The sequence below is a fragment of the Felis catus genome, chromosome B4 (genome assembly GCF_018350175.1).
Source record: "Felis catus isolate Fca126 chromosome B4, F.catus_Fca126_mat1.0, whole genome shotgun sequence".
NCBI lineage: Eukaryota > Metazoa > Chordata > Mammalia > Carnivora > Felidae > Felis > Felis catus.
The window spans coordinates 16,169,959-16,186,527 of record NC_058374.1 but is presented as its reverse complement, the minus strand read 5'-3'; the positions used below and the strand labels follow the sequence as shown (position 1 = coordinate 16,186,527).

Genomic DNA, 16,569 nt, shown 5'->3' with positions numbered 1-16,569 from the left:
CTCTTTCCCTCAAATGTCTTTTCAATGGTCTGTTTACTTTGGGTCTTTCAGGGGAATCCCTTCTCACTGGTCATTTTTTATCCCTTTTGTGACTGAGAGTATGTGTACTGGGGTTTCTGGGAGGTTTATCCTTTGAGGACAATTGTTTTATCTTTTGTGATCGTATTATCCATTTGCCTTATGGTGGGTCATCCCTCTTGGTGTACGAGGGTGAGTAAACCTGGCTTTTTATTTTGTCTTGTTTTGTTTAAAGTTTACTTATTTATTTTGAAAGAGAGAGAGAGAGAGAGAGAGGGAGAGAATCCCAAGCAGGCTCTGTACTGACAGTGCAGAGCCTGATGTGGGGCTCAAACTCACGAACCGTGAGATTACGACCTGAGCCAAAGTCAGATGCTTAACCGACTGAGCCACCCCAGACCTGGCTTTCTGAGGCCATCCAGGCCTGCTTTCCAAAGAACAGACCGTTTGCAATTGTGCATCGTGTTACAGTCATTGCACGTAGCCTTTGTAAGCAGGAATTTATCAAGATCGTGTTTTTTATTCATTCAACCTACCAACCAACCAGCATATATTGTTTTCACTACCAGGTTCAGCGCATGATGTTGAGAATATAGAGAGTGTATTAGTTTGCTTGAGTGGCCATGAGCACATATGACAGACCGGGTGGGCTTACACAGCAGAAAACTTACTTCTCATAGTTCTGGAGGCCTGAAGTCCAAAATCGAGGTGTTGGGTCCTGAGGCCTCTCTGCTTGCTTGCAGATTGCAGTCTTCCTGCTCTGTGTCCTCTCATGGCCTTTTCTCTGTGAGCACACATCCTGGTGTCTCTTCATGTATCCACATTTCCTCTTCCCATAAAGCCGTTAGTCAGACTGGATTAGGACCCACCCCTAGGAGACCTCATTTTGACTTAATCACCTCTATAATGGCTTTATGTCCAAATACAGTCATATTCTAGGTACCGTGGGTTAGGACATCAGTATAAGAATTTCAGGGGAGACAGCTCAGGCCATAACAGAGAAGAAGGAGAGAGCATCCTTGACTTTAGGGAGTTAGTCATCTAGTAGGGGAGACAGACAAATAAACCAACTGTAGAAATAAATCCATAATCCATGATGCTGTGGGAGCAGAGGAAATGGGCGATAGCCTGAGGGAGTGTGGGAGTCTCTCCTGACAGCTTTGGTACTTGAGCTGACTTTTTTTTTTTTCTTTTAGTGTTTATTTATTTTTGAGAGAGAGAGAAAGAACAGGGGAGGGGTAGAGAGAGAGGGAGACACAGAATCCAAAGCAGGCTTCAGGCTCTGCCCCTAAAGCTGACTCTTAAAGAATGAGCAAGAATTGATCAGTCAGACAAATATCTGGGAGAGGAGGACATTTCTAAGTAGAAGCAGGGAGGCTTGGGATAGCACCAAAGTTTTGTAATGGGCAAGTATTTCAGTTAGAGCACAGCTTCTCAATGTCAACTCTAAAGGCGTGAAAATTGGTTCTTAGGAGAGTGAAAAAAAATCTTGTGCTTAATGGATAAAGCTCAGATATGTATCATACATAACATATAGTATATCTGTAATGTTAACACTCCATGGCAGAGAACCTGGGAAAAAATATCTAGGAAGGTTCCCTAGAAGGGCAATAATGAACAAACAGTTGGGAAACACTGAGCCACAGGGAGCGGTGGGGGGTGGTATGGGGGGATGTGGTCAGATATCAGTTGATAAGAACCATTGCAAGAACTTGGATTTTATTTCTTGTGGCCTGTCCCGAGCCTGCCTCTGCATGATGAAGGAATTCACAACAGTCTGGAGGTATGATGATCGCAGTGAAAGTGATTTTATGAATTGTGGTCAGCAAAGATCCAAGGCACGTTCACAAGGCCGGGATGTGAATCACACCGTCTGGTCCTAATGTGAGACAGAGGCCTTTCTCTCTGCTGGTGACGAATTGCTTTCATAGTGTTACTTCCTGTTGGGCGGTGATAGATATAATGTCGTAGAGAGAAACTGGTTTGAAACACCCGTCCCTGTCTGCCTTTAAAGTAAGCCTCATTGACAATCAAGACTGTGCCTTTTATTCAGTAAGTCAGTAAGCAATCTCTTGGTAAAGACAAATGGGTAAAAACATAGGCTTCTGTGATTGTCTTATTCTTTAGTGTGATGTAAGATAAATCCTGTCCGGTTTGGGTAGAAATTTAAGTAAAAGAGAAGCTTTTAAGAAACATTAGTTCTGTTTAAGTTAAAACTTATTTCCATAAACACTGACTAGGCTTTCTTTTACATTTATATGTATTATATCCTATCCTGCTTCCCCTGGCTAGTTCAGCCTATTTGGTATTTTGAACTTTTGTCTTTGTGATACCCACAGCAAATGAACAGTCTTAGTGTAGAACCAAGAACAGATTTCTGCATTAGGATACATTGTCTTATTTTTATGTATGGCAAATTCTCATGCATCTTTTTTGCAAAGAAGCTCTTAATGGATGATGCTAATTTAAAAAAATCTGTTTATAAATTAACTCAACGTTTGTTAAATTGGGATAATAATTTGCTAAAAAAAAAAAAAAACCATGCATCTGTTTTTGCACTGGCTTGAGAACTTTTCCACCAAGGTCCTCATAATCTGAGACAGCAGTAAACATATGCAGACATTTCAGAATGAGTGGGAAAGCTAAATCCTGACGTTATTTGCCTCCTTGACAACAGAAGATACACATACACACAGTTGACCTTCGTTTAACGTTGGCTCTCAGTCTTGCAACCAGGGAGGGCCTTTTAGCAGCCTTGCATCCCAATTCCCATGTCCCTACTATTTGAAAAAGTTTGAGTTCTATTTCCATTGCTACTCTTTGAATCAGTTATAAAAAGAAAGAGAAAGCAAAATAAAACAAAACAAAACAAAAAAAACCAACCCCATACAGCCATGACCTTCCCAAATCACATATTGCACAATTTATAATAATCCTTCAGATTTGGGCCAAAGGAAGCATTTTCTTGAATCTTCTATTTGTGTTCTTGTTCCCTGGCAACAACATCCCTGATAGATATTGCACATACTTTCCAGGGGATTCCACACTTTTTCATACAACATGAAAAAAAGAAACCACGCTTTTTTTTTTTCACAGTTTCAAATTTTGTGGCAACCAAAAATGACTAAACCAACACAGAACAAGCACAGTGTTTGGTGTAGAGCATTAATTTTTGTCCCCAGAGGTTTCTCTTTTTGAGCATTTACTTAAATATTGCCATATTTATCTGTGATATTTATCCAAAGACTTATTTTATTTGTATGCCACTATGTACTCAGAGAAACCAGTGCCAGCCTTCGGTGGCATTAATTCACATGAAAAAGAAGGGATCTCTGGTGTAGGATAGTAACTACATTCTAGAAGATTTAATAAAATTTTATATTCTCTATGTAAGTCATGACATTAATATATTTTGTCCATGATTTTTTTCTCCCAGTTATACCTACAGACTCCTCACAAGCTCAATAATATATAGATTTTACACTTAAATGTAATGTAATTTTAAATTTATTTTAAGACGTTATGATAAAAATAAACCACACTGCCATATAAAGAATAAACGAAAATGTGATTTAAGTGCTTGGTCCATTAATTCAATTGACATCTCATTTATTATTGCTGGACCAAGTAATTATTTTAAAAATGTTGATGTTGTTTGGAAAATGTTGATGCTATCATTTTAAGAAATATTTACCATGCGTTGAGCCCTGTGATTAGTGCTTTTAATATTATCTCATGTTTTGTCTAATAATTCTCTTCTGTAAGTGCCATCATCCCCACATTATGGATAAGAAAACCGAGGAAGGAGTGTTAGAGAAGTTAAACAAATTCCCCAAACTCACAATTCCAGTAAGTGATGGAATTAGAACACAAAAACAGTGTGTGGTGTAGAACTCCAAAGCCTATGTTTTAAGTACCTGCACTCTGGGATGTCTGGTGGCTCAGCTGGTTAAGCAGCCAGCCCTTTTTTTGTCTCAGGTCGTGATCTCAAGGATCGTGAGTTCAAGCCCCACGTCAGGCTCTCATGCTGACAACGCAGAGCCTGCTTGGGAGTCTCTATCTGCCCCTTTCTACTTCTCTCTGTCTCTCAAAATAAATAAATAAACTTAAAAAAAATGAATAAACAGCTTCATGCTGCCTATTTAGTAAGAAAGTTTTCCCCACAACTTTTCATTCCAGAAAAGATTAAGCTATATTGCAATGCAGAAATGGCCAGTGTTTATAGCAGGTAATTTTGCAACTAAATTCCCACTGAGGATAATGAATGTTTTAAAATGAATATATACACTCTTTCCCAGTGAATAATATTCTGGTTCCAAGGACTCTCTACTAGACTACACAATTCCTTTTTTTCTTCAGGTTCAAAGAGCAATAATGGGGGGAAGCATATTACTTAGCAAATGACTAGTTCAAAATAGCTGATGTTATTTGTCCTTCAACACAATATATGCTTTGTTACTCATTTAGAAAGTGCTCTTGTTTTGGAGTTGCTACATATGGCTGATGGGATCATATGCTTCTGAGCTGGGATCAACCACAGAGATCATCTCATCTGTCACCATGGTTTAGCTGCCCAAACTGGTTTACAAGAGGAGTTTTATTAAGGTGAAGAGTAAAAGAATGGCTGCCCTCCAAATAGCTTGGTTTGACTGGAGGTCAACAATGGGGGACAGAGTGGATCCCCTGATTTGGTTAATGTAGGAGCCCAGCCCCGAGAAAGTTCTGCCCTCCTCCAGGGAAACTTCCTGGCCAGGCTGGATGCCTTAATCAGCATTTGCCCTGCGAGCGGACTGCACCCCTTGGTATAATTACAGAAAACGATCCACAGAACATGGATGGTTGGGGGACATGACCACCACTGGCATGGTGCTCCCTCCCACATCTGCCCATGTGTCCATAAGGAGCACCCTCACTGTGCAGGAAACGTTCAGGGTTGAGGAAGGAGAGAGAAAGAAATGGTGGTGAGGGTGATGCGGAGCCCTGGGGGGTGGAGGGGAGGCTGCTGAGCTTTTCCTTATAAGGTACTGAGGGCCAAAACAATTACACCAAAAGAAAGCAGGATTAGAATGAATACTTTTAAATAGAAGTATGGGTGTTGAACTTGGAAAATCACATCAAGAGAAGACATTCCCTCAGTCTTTGCTTATGTGGGGGATTTCATAAAAGAGCTATTAGTAGCCTTAGGCAGGACTACTTAGGTATTTTTGGGGGGAAATTAGTCCAGTCGCCTTGGTCTCATTTCATTTCCTTGGAAGATATTTTACACTATTTTTATACGTTTTGTTCAGAAATCTTCAATAATTTAAAACGTATAAGAGAAAAGGACTGAGTGATTGACTTCTCCTGAATTGTAAGCAAAGAATTGCTACTGAGAAACCATTGTTTAATTTGGCTGGAATGAGTAGATTAGGAAGAAAAAGGGCATATTAATCAAAATGAAAAATGACGAGATTGGCTATACTTCTCTGGGTCAAAATGAAAGATTTTTATCCTTTCATGTACAGGAAATGAAAATTTATACTATGTGAAAAGTCCCAAAATGTGGCTCCATTGGGTTCATTTCTCTTTAGTGGGGTACTAAGGCAAAATACTTCAATATTCAGCCTCAGGATAGCTCAGAGAGTCAGAGAGCTACGATAATCTTAATTGTGAATATTTCTATGACATCTTATATTGTCATTTAGAAGTCATTTTATAACCATGGACAGACTCGAGTTTGAGCTCCTTGCATCTGTTTTCCAGGTCATTAACTTGGTGGTATGATTTTATTCTTTCTCTCTCTTTTTTGTCCCTACCATTGAAAACAGATCCCTGCTGTATGGAAATTAGTCAGACAAATGATTATCTCAGAGTATGGAGTTGGGATGAGGTCCTTATGGAAGAGGAAACTTTTTAAACCTTTACTGATTTCTTGGTGCTAAAAATCATTATCCTTAGTTCTTGGCTTTGCTTTTCTCCTAATGTGATACTGAGCCCTAAGTCTGTCTGTAGCTTCTTCAACCGTAGACTTTCCTGAGTCTGAATGTGTGTGTCCTCTCAAAATGCATGTGTTGAACCCTACTACCTAAGGTGATAGTATTAGGAGGTGGGGCATTTGGGAGGTGACCAGCTCATGAGGGGTCTGGGATTAGTCCTAAGAGTTCCCGCTGCCATGTGATGTCTGTGACCCAGAAGAAGGTCCTCACCCGACCATGAGGGTACCCTGATCTCAGACCTCCAGCTTCTAGAACTGTAAGAAATGAATTACTGATGTGTATAAGCTATTCGGTCTGTGACATTTTCAGCCAAACAGGCTGAAACAAACCTTTTCTATCCTCTAACCTGATCCTTAAGCAACCATTATCTAAACCTCAGTGTGATAAATGGGAAGTAATTGATACAAGAAGGAGCAGGGAGAGCTTACCAACCCATGCTCCTTCAGATGTTACACTTGGAACGACTGTCATTTTGCGTCTGTCTTTGGGTTTGGCCACCCTGTCTATCAGGAAAACAATGGGGGTAGATTAGCTTCCCTAAGGCTGATGTAACAAAATACCACAAACAGGGTGGCTTCAAACAACAGGAAGTCATTTTCAGACTTCTGAAAGCTAGAAGTCCAAACTGCACATGTCAGGAGGGCTGTTCCTCCAAAGGCTCTCGGGAAGGATCCTTCTTTACCACTTCTAGCTTCTGCTAGTTGCCGGCAACGCTTGGCTTTCCTTAGCTTCTGGATGCGTAACTCCAACCTCTGTCTCCATCTAGCCTTCTTCCTTCTCTGGGTCTGTGTCTAGATTTCCGTCTTCCTCTGAGGACACCAGTTATATTGGCTTTCAGCCCCACGCTAATCCAGTGTGACCCTCATCTTAGAAACATCTGCAAAGATGCTGCATCCAAATAAGGTCACATTCACAGGTCCAGGTAGATGTGATGTCTGGGGGACACTATTCACCCTCGTACATGAGCTTCTGCAGCTTTTGACAACTTTGTCTTCTCTTGGAGTCACCATGCTTTGTCTTCTTTCTTCTTCCTTTATTCTCAGGAGAACCTCACATTCCTTGGTCTCTCTGTTACCTGATCTTCTTGTCTGGTTTCACCTGTGATTGCCCGATCTTGTGCTAACCCACAAAATCCCCCAGAAAATTAATATGCACGTCCTTAAGATCAGATCATATCCTTAAAATCAGATGGATTCTAGGGGCTCCACCATTGGTCTTGACTTCAAAGAGTCTAGTGATCAGATTTTCATGTTTTTCTCTTAGTAGGATAGATACCTACCATTTGCCTTTTTCCTGCATCCCCGGAGAACAGCATCCACTTTTAAACTACTGAGAAATTAACTGGTAAAATCAGACCAGATATTGCTAACTTTCTGTGGCTCTTCTACATGTCATAGGCACCTTTGAGCAGCTTTGGCCATTTTAGGGAGCTCACATTTCTCTCTACCTCTGCCTTCTACCCCATCCTTAAATTTTTCTGGTCGGAATTGCTTTAACTACATTATTTGCATATCTCACAGATGAAACAGAAGTGAGGCCTCTGTAGTCCACAGAGCAGTTTAACCTTGCCTTGGGTTGGACCATCCCCAAATTCTGAGTTCCTAAGTTACCATTTTACATCCTACCTGCCCACCAGAAGAATTCTGGCAACTTCCTCCTGCGACCCCACTGCCTCCACACGCTGCCTTGTAGCATGTCAGAGGGGAGTTGGGCTACCCAGTAAGGCACCCCTCAAGGTATTATCAGAGAGAACATTTTTAATTTTTAATTATAGAAAAACAATGAACACATGCATCAGTTATTTTAATGAAGTGTATGGAGCATCATGGTTTACTGTGTGTAAAATGTATTCTTTTACCATATTTTGGCTTTTCAGCTCCTTTTTAACATTGACCACTGACTTCTCAAGTGTTTCCCTCAGAAGTTTAAGGATATGGGTGTGAAGATGTCCTGTTTGGATCTGTTCTCTGTTCCTTTTCTTGCAGCCTCGGTGGGCCTTGAACACACCAGTTCCACGCTGACAGTCCTCCCAGTGCTATTGGTTTATGGAAAATAGTTTCAGAAAAATGCCAAGTATAAAGTAACAACTACATCTGAGCAATCGTAGGGAAATACAGAGAGAGCTTTAAACACTTTGTGCCTGGGATTCCATTTCCCTGTTTCATTGCTGGTTTGCTTTTATTAGAACTTTTTTATTTAAAAACAACAACTCAAAACTTTGAGGATGGAACATACATAGATTATGCCTCATTTTTATGCGTGCATTCTGAAATTTTATAACTTGCTTGTTTTAGACCAAGAAAAAAAAAAAACAGTGCTGGCAAAGTCCTTTTATGAAAGATTTAAATGATCTTCACAAGTAACCAGGTTTAGCAAAGCTTTTAACTTTTCCTTGTTATGAGTTCAGTAGATCAACGTGCTTCCTGATGATAAGGTAAGCACTTCCTTTCAGCTGATGACTGGGAGTTTGGAGGAAAATAAATCAAATAGATTATCAGTCACCAGTACTAAAAGTTTTAGAAAGATTAACTAATTAAAACTGAAAAACATGTGATGCTCTGTAGGACCTTATTTTATCCCAGTTCAGCTGATGTCTAATAATGTTAATATATTAGATTCCATCAGATTTGCCTCACATTAAATGAAAAAAGTTTTTGCTTTATTTATTTTTTTCAGGTTGCTGTGGTGATTTTCCCCTCACTAGATGGACAGAATAGTAATGAGGGTGGTGTTCAACATTGCCATTCCGATGCCTTTGGGCTCAAGTGTCCAAAAGGCACAGTGGAAAGAACACAGAACTGGGAGTAAGGGGTGTGGGGGTGGGGGTGGAGGAGGGATGGATAGAGATGGGGGGTGGCCTCAAATGTGCCATTTACAAGGTGACCTGTGAGTCCAGTAGCCCTCTGGAGCCTCACTTTGCTCAACTCTATTGTTGATTTATTTTTAAGAGAGACAGTGTGAGCAGGGGAGTGGCAGAGAGAGAGGGGGACAGACGATATGACGCAGGCTGTTTACTGACAGCAGCGAGCCCGATGCAGGACTCGAACCCATGCACCATGAGATCATGACCTGAGCCCAAGTTGGACGCTCAACCAACTGAGCCACCCCGGGCACCCATACTTTCTTTGTTCATCTCTAAAATGGGCCTGATACAATCATTCTTGCCTCTTGTATAGAGTTGTTAGGAATGTCAGATAAGATTGTCATGTGCTCATTAAAACTGGTTTGAAAAACCATGAGCCACCCTGCAAATATGAACTATCTTTGCTGTAGCTTAATGAACAACTGATTTCTTACCTTTCATCGAGTATTCGTGAAAGCTATTTAGCTGATATGGTGATTCTACCTCCAAATCTTTCTCTCATCTCACCTCATATCTGGATGAATTTTTGTTAAATTATAACGTACAGAATGTATTCAGTGACTATCGCGTGCCAGGCAGTTAACTAACAGTCTTACTTTGGTTATTTCATGTAATCTGTGCAACAGCCCTACGACATTAAGTATTAGTGCTGTTACAGATAAAGAAACTGAGGATAGAAAGGTTAGTTATCCAAGTAGTAACAGAGCCAAGGTTGGTCTTATGCCATAGTCTGTGCTTTACTTGGAATATTATTATATTTTCAAAAGTTTTGCAACTTAGCATGCAAATTACACAATTCTGAAGTCATGTTGTCTCCTCCACGAAAATCTTCTGTTACCAGTTGGCTACAAAGAGCCACTTTCTATTTCTTCCAAATATGTCTCTGTCAAAACCCTTTATTCATCACTCCACTGTCTGCTCCTTTGTCAGCCTTTTAAAACCTTGCTTTATTATTTTCCCTATGTTGGCCCCTGAAGCGCTCTCCTGAATCATTGTCCTCTATATGAGATTCCTAAAGCCTGGTTACAGAAAACGTATTTCTTTCTGTCACATTTTATTATTCATCTGACTGGTCAGGTAACATGATGATGGAGAGGATGCTGGAAGTCTACACATCACCTCCTGCGTTACTTCCTGATAGCCATTGACTGGTTGATGTGACTTCCTTAATCTACAGCCTTGTCTGGCCTCCATCTCTCCTTCCTTCCCCTTCCTGTGACCCCCCCCCCCCCGCCATCACCCCTCAAAATCGTGGGCGTGATTGACAGCAACATGATGTTAGATTGTCACAGAGTCGCCCACAACTGTGTGCCTTCTCCATAGTTGCATCAGGTGTGATATTCACACATGTGTCTGTACCGTTATTTCTGCTCTCAAAGAGATGTTGACATGTGCGATTTTCCAGAAGCCTTGTTGTTTCTGTCTCCAGAATGGGTGGATGGATTTAGAAACGCATTTCCTTCTGTGATTCTTTCAGGAGAAAGTGTATTTTAACAAGAGATTGTCAAGACCTAAGCCCCACACCAAGGGAAATAGTGCAGTGAACAAAACGTTTTTTCCTCTTCCAGGCCCCCCACCGCCCCCCAAATTTAAATTTAACAAGAAAGTAAACTGAGGATAATTGTTTGTGTAGAAAGTTTTTAGTATTGGACATTAGCAACACTGATAACAACTATAGAGGTAAAGCACCTTCCCTGACAGGTATATTTTTGAATTCCATAAACCTTGTTAAGAACAAAACAAAAACCCACCTTGTCTCTCTTCCATAGGAGGTGCAGAATAGTACATCAAAATGAACAGCTGTGTTACCCAATATGAATAAGGTATTGATTGATGAGGCAGAATTAGACTTAGCTGTTGATTCATTTCAGCATCTGGCATACATTTTCTCTGTTTTAGAATTATACACAGTGAGACTTTTGACTTGTCTTCATATTCCTTTTCCTTGATGATGGGCTAGTATAGGTTCTAAATCCCATTTCTTGCATTGGAACTGACTCCCTTTTCCACAGCGAATTAAGTGGAAAATGATGCATAAATCAAATTTGGAAGACTCACATTCTACATTCTTTAAAAACCCCACAATTTAAAAAAAAATTTTTAATTAAAAAAAAATTTTTTTTTTAATGTTTGTTTATTTTTGAGAGATAAAGTGAGAGTGGGGAGGGGCAGAGAGAGAGGGAGACACAGAATCCAAAGCAGGCTCCAGGCTCCGAGCTGTCAGCACGGAGCCTGACGCGGGGCTCAAACCCACAGACCGCGAGATCAAGACCTGAGCCGAAGTCAGACGCTTAACTGACTGAGCCACCCAGGTGTCCCTGCTTTCATTTATAATTTAAAAAGTCCAGCTTTTAGTGTGACTTTCTAATTTTCCATTTTCATCCATAATTATACAATTCCAAATTCATGTTGTAATGTTTCACTTTTAGCCTAATGATAGCTTGAATTTATGAAAGTATCAAATAAATTCACTACATATTTAATTTTTTGGCTAATAGAAATTTTCTTAATTTTTTTGTGAATATGTTTTCTCTTGTCACTAAAAGAGAGCATAGAAAAAGCCCCAGACATCATTCATTTTTTCAGTTTTTAAAATGTATATTTTGACAGATTTTCCTTTGCCTGATATCATCTACACATCTGTCAAAGAATCCCCAAATCAAGGAAAATGTGATAAAACCCAAGAAAGTGAGGCATAGCAGGCTAAATGTTGATTAAAATCTCTCATCTGTGGACTCGAAATAAGTCCCCAAAGAGAATTATGCTAACATTATGCTATTGAAACTAACAAAAATTAAAATATTTTTTAGCAATGCAATATGATCATTTATTCTTGTTTTGTCTGTTTATTATTTTTTTTTATTTTTAAGAGAGAAAGAGAGACAGAGACAGAGACAGAGACAGAGACAGAGCGTGAGTAAGGGAGGGCAGAGAAGAAGGGAGACACAGAATCTGAAGGAGGCTCCAGGCCTTGAGCTGTCCGCACAGAGCCCGAGGTGGGGCTCCAGCTCATAAGCCATGAGATCATGACCTGAGCTGAAGTCAGATGCTTAACAGACTGAGCCACCCAGGTGTCCCTGTCATTTATTTATTCTTATTTGTAATTTACCACCAATTAACAGGTAAAGGATAAAATAGAGTTCACTGTTTGTTTGTTTGTTTTTTTTCCAAATCAAACATATTGAAATTACTCTTTGCAAACTGAAGGGAAAACAAAAAGAGTTTAGTGATTTACAGAAAGGCATGTGGGGATAGCACTTTTTAGGTCTATAAATGGAGTTGTTATTTTGTCTTTTGTGTGTGTGTGTGTTTTTTCCCAGAGACATCAAATATGCACAACTTCTAGATCACGTATTGCATATGCTCAATAAATATTTATTGACTGAATAAATAGTAATTGGAAAGTTATTTCTATCTTTTTCAGGATGTAGAAATACAAAGACAGAGTTAAATTTAATTATCAGAATTAATTTTATTTTCCAGTACTTTATACGTTTACCATGAAATATCACTAAATTAACTTATTCTATTTTGCATTTGATGTGAACTATTAAATCAAAGTTTTTAACCTTTTGATACATTAAGCTTCAGAGGTAGTGAGCGCACAAAGGATAAAAAGAAAGCTTCATAGTTTTCAAGTGCCAATACTTTCTTTCTCTCCTCGACACACAGTATTTTCACTCCAATGGGGTAATTTTTTTAATATCTTTTTTTTTAATGTTTTTATTTATTTTTGAAGGAGAGAGAGACAGAGCATGAGCCAGGGAGGAGCAGAGAGAGAGGGAGACGTAGAATTTGAAGCAGGCTCCAGGCTCTGAGCTGCCAGTACAGAGCCTGATGCGGGACTCGAGCTCATGAACCGTGAGATCATGACCCGAGCCGAAGTCGGACGCTCAACCTACTGAGCCACCCAGGCGCCCCTCCAATAGGGTACTTTTTTTTTTTTTTCAATATATGAAGTTTATTGTCAAATTGGTTTCCATACAACACCCAGTGCTCATCCCAAAAGGTACCCTCCTCAGTACCCATCACCCACCCTCCCCTCCCTCCCACCCCCCATCAACCCTCAGTTTGTTCTCAGTTTTTAACAGTCTCTTATGCTTTGGCTCTCTTCCACTCTAACCTCTTTTTTTTTTTCCTTCCCCTCCCCCAAGGGTTTCTGTTAAGTTTCTCAGGATCCACATAAGAGTGAAACCATAGGGTATCTGTCTTTCTCTGTATGGCTTATTTCACTTAGCATCACACTCTCCAGTTCCATCCATGTTGCTACAAAGGGCCAGATTTCATTCTTTCTCATTGCCACGTAGTACTCCATTGTGTATATAAACCACAATTTTTTTTATCCATTCGTCAGTTGATGGACATTTAGGCTCTTTGCATAATTTGGCTATTGTTGAGAGTGCTGCTATAAACATTGGGGTAAAAGTGCCCCTATGCATCAGTACTCCTGTATCCCTTGGGTAAATTCCTAGCAGTGCTATTGCTGGGTCATAAGGTAGGTCTTCCAATAGGGTACTTTTAATGATACTGGAATTTGCCTTTAAAAGGCACACACATAAGTGCTATTGATGAGAAGAAACCATGACAGATTTAAAAATACGATCTGGTTTTGTATTTTATAAACCTTGTTTATGTTTGTTTTAAATCTTAGGGAAAAGTATACTGTGGGTCTCCAGAGCTGTAAGTGGGTGAATAAAATCAGTGCTGTAGTTTTTCAAAGCATCACTGCCTGCCAAGAACCTGATATTATCATTCCAGCTTTTACACTGACTAGTTTAAGGGTATTCGTATCCTGTTATTCACAAAGGAATTTACAAGGTAACCTAAAACCACTGGAAAAGACAATGGAAAATGTCAGGCAGATTTTTAGATGAATCAACTATGATAAAAAAAATGGAATTAGATTGTCTGGTGAACTGGAGTGAAATAAAAATGAGAACTGGGAGATACCCAAGATTCCATTTCCTTGTTCTCTTTTATGCGATGTGGCCACCAAGGTATTTTCCTCCAAAGATTTTTTTCATTGGATTTTTTTTTTTTTATCTGATATAACCGGTCTCAGGATTCACAGAAGCTGAAAATGTAGGCTGAAAGGAAGAGGGTGGGGTAACAGAACGCTTTTGCTTCCCTGTGATGTATTTTAATAGAAGGTGTTACAACTTCCGATAATTTTTAGGGGGCCACTGTGTCACAAGACTCCAGAGGGCATCACTTGGTGGCATCTACTGTGACCGGTGCCCCCCACAGTTGTGCAGTGGTGCTGAGTAAACTGTGCTGATTTTGGCTTCAGGAACGTTTTCCATGTGTTGTTCTAGTAGGAAAAATATTTTCTAATCTTTCGTGGCATTCATGTTTTTGTGACATTCACCAGAGTCTATAAACAATATCAGTGCGTCTAACTTTAAACTATTGCCCCCCCCCCCCAAGAGGTTTTAATGAGAAATGAAGGTTGGAACTTTACAGGCCCCAGGAAAGATACTACCCTGTGCAACAAACTTGAAGCCTGAAAACACAGGTTTTCAACTAGAAGGAGGAAACGGGCACTCCAGAAGGTGGTGGCATTTGGAGCTGGAATCAGATTTCTGTACTGAGGTCAAGGTTCTTCTTAGAATTCTCCTCAGCTCTTTTCAGCTAAGTCGAGATTCTGTATGGAGAGTATTTCTTCTGAATCCTTTATAAATCCTTTTTCTAACTCACTGTACAGAGCACATTTGCATGGGGTAGAGAGTAAACATGACCTCAGCTTTAGGGGCTTGTTTTAAGTCATGGCAAGTTAATTGTACTCATGTGACAATGCACATATGTTCATCTTGGAGTGAGGAGGTACTGCCATTTCTTAAAATTTATTTATTTTGACAGAGAGAGAGAGAGAGAGAGAGAGAGAGAGAGAGAGCGAGCACAAGGGGGAAGGTGCAGAGATAGAAGGAGAGAGAATCTCAATGATGCGGGGCTCGAACTCACAAACTGTGAGAGCATGACCTGAGCCCAAACCAAGAATCGGAGGCTTAACCAACTGAGCCACCCAGGTGCCCTGGTACTGTCATTTTATAAACCCAAAAAGCCTTGATACGGAATAAGAGGAGATACTTGGAACAATTTGCCATCCAGTAAAGAATATGTTGAAAAAATAAAAAAGGTGACTTTGATATGTTGACAGAGCAAGCAATGTTTTTTAATCACCAAAAATTGCTATTGGAAAAAAAAAAGTGATCTATCTTTTCCCCCTAATTTTACCTTTATTTTTTTCCAATTTTGTCATGAAAATTTGAGCCTTCCTCAAATTTTACTTCTTACACAAAGTTTTCTCTGCCTCTCCATCCTCAAATCTCTGTCTGAATTTCTACACACCGCGTGAGTCTGCAGAATTCAGTAATTAAGTCCTTGGGCCACTATCAGATTTCCTGGACTGGTGTCCTGCTCCAACCAGTTATAAGCCAGATCACCTTGGGCAAGGCACTTGACCTCTATTTCCATTGATTTACTCACTTGAGAAATGCGGATAATCATAACAGCTGCTTCACATGGTGACTATGAGTATTCAAATAGGGGGAAAAGCTGTAAAGCACATCTAAGTGCGTGGTGGCAGTTTTTCTTACTATATACCGTGTGTTGCAATATTTGGTTGGTTGTTGTAATCATTTGCCTTAATTACTTTCTAAGCCATGCTGTGTAAACATTCATAAAACATAAGCTTCATGTTTGGGTTTTACATACCCAGTTTCTATTTGTTTAGTTGGTTTTCAATTAAAATTAAAAAAGTTTTTTTTATTGTTTGTTTATTTTTGAGAGAGACAGAGAGACAGAGCACGAGCAGGGGAGGGGAAGGGAGAGAGGGAGACACAGAATCCGCAGCAGGCTGCAGGCTCCGAGCTGTCAGCACCGAGCCTGACACGGGGCTTGAATTCACGAACCACGAGATCATGACCTGAGCCAGAGTCAGATGCCTAACTGACTGGGTCTCCCAGGCGCCCCTGTTTAGTTGGTTTTTAGATGTAAGTTTTCTGGGTCAGGACCTGTATCATTGAATTGATGATTGGCTGTTTTTGTTTGAAATAGACTTTATTTTTTAGAGGAGTTTTAAGTTCACAGCAAAATTAAGTAGAAGGTAGAGTTCCCATTTACCCCTGTCCCCATACATGCAGTGACTCTCCCATTATCAACATCTGCACCCACCCCCACCCAGAGGGGGACATTTGTTACAACTGGTAAACCTACAGTGACACTGCATTATCACCCAAAGCCCACAGTTTACATTAGGGTTCACTCTTGGCATTGTCCCTCCTGACTGACAAATGTGTAATATATATATCCACCATTGTTGTATCATACATAGTAACTTTACTGCCCTAAAAATCTATGCTCAACCTGTTTATTTCTCCTCTCCTCTAGCCCCTGGCAACTACTTATCTTTTTTACTGTCCCCACAATTTTGCCTTTTCTAGAATTTCGTAGACTTGGAATTATATAGTATGGAGGCTTTTCAGAATGGTTTCTTTCATTTATTAATTTCTTTTTTTTTTTTTTAATTTTTTTTTCAACGTTTTTACTTATTTTGGGGACAGAGAGAGAAAGAGCATGAACGGGGGAGGGGCAGAGAGAGAGGGAGACACAGAATCGGAAACAGGCTCCAGGCTGCGAGCCATCAGCCCAGAGCCTGACGCGGGGCTCGAACTCCTGGACCGCGAGATCGTGACCTGGCTGAAGTCGGACGCT

The 16,569-nt window shown here is 40.1% G+C and overlaps 1 protein-coding gene across 2 annotated transcripts in view; it reads left to right on the top strand.

Moving 5' to 3' along the window:
• Positions 1-16,569, top strand: part of CUBN (cubilin) — a 284,543-nt gene that overhangs the window by 114,425 nt on the left and 153,549 nt on the right. The window lies entirely within an intron of this gene.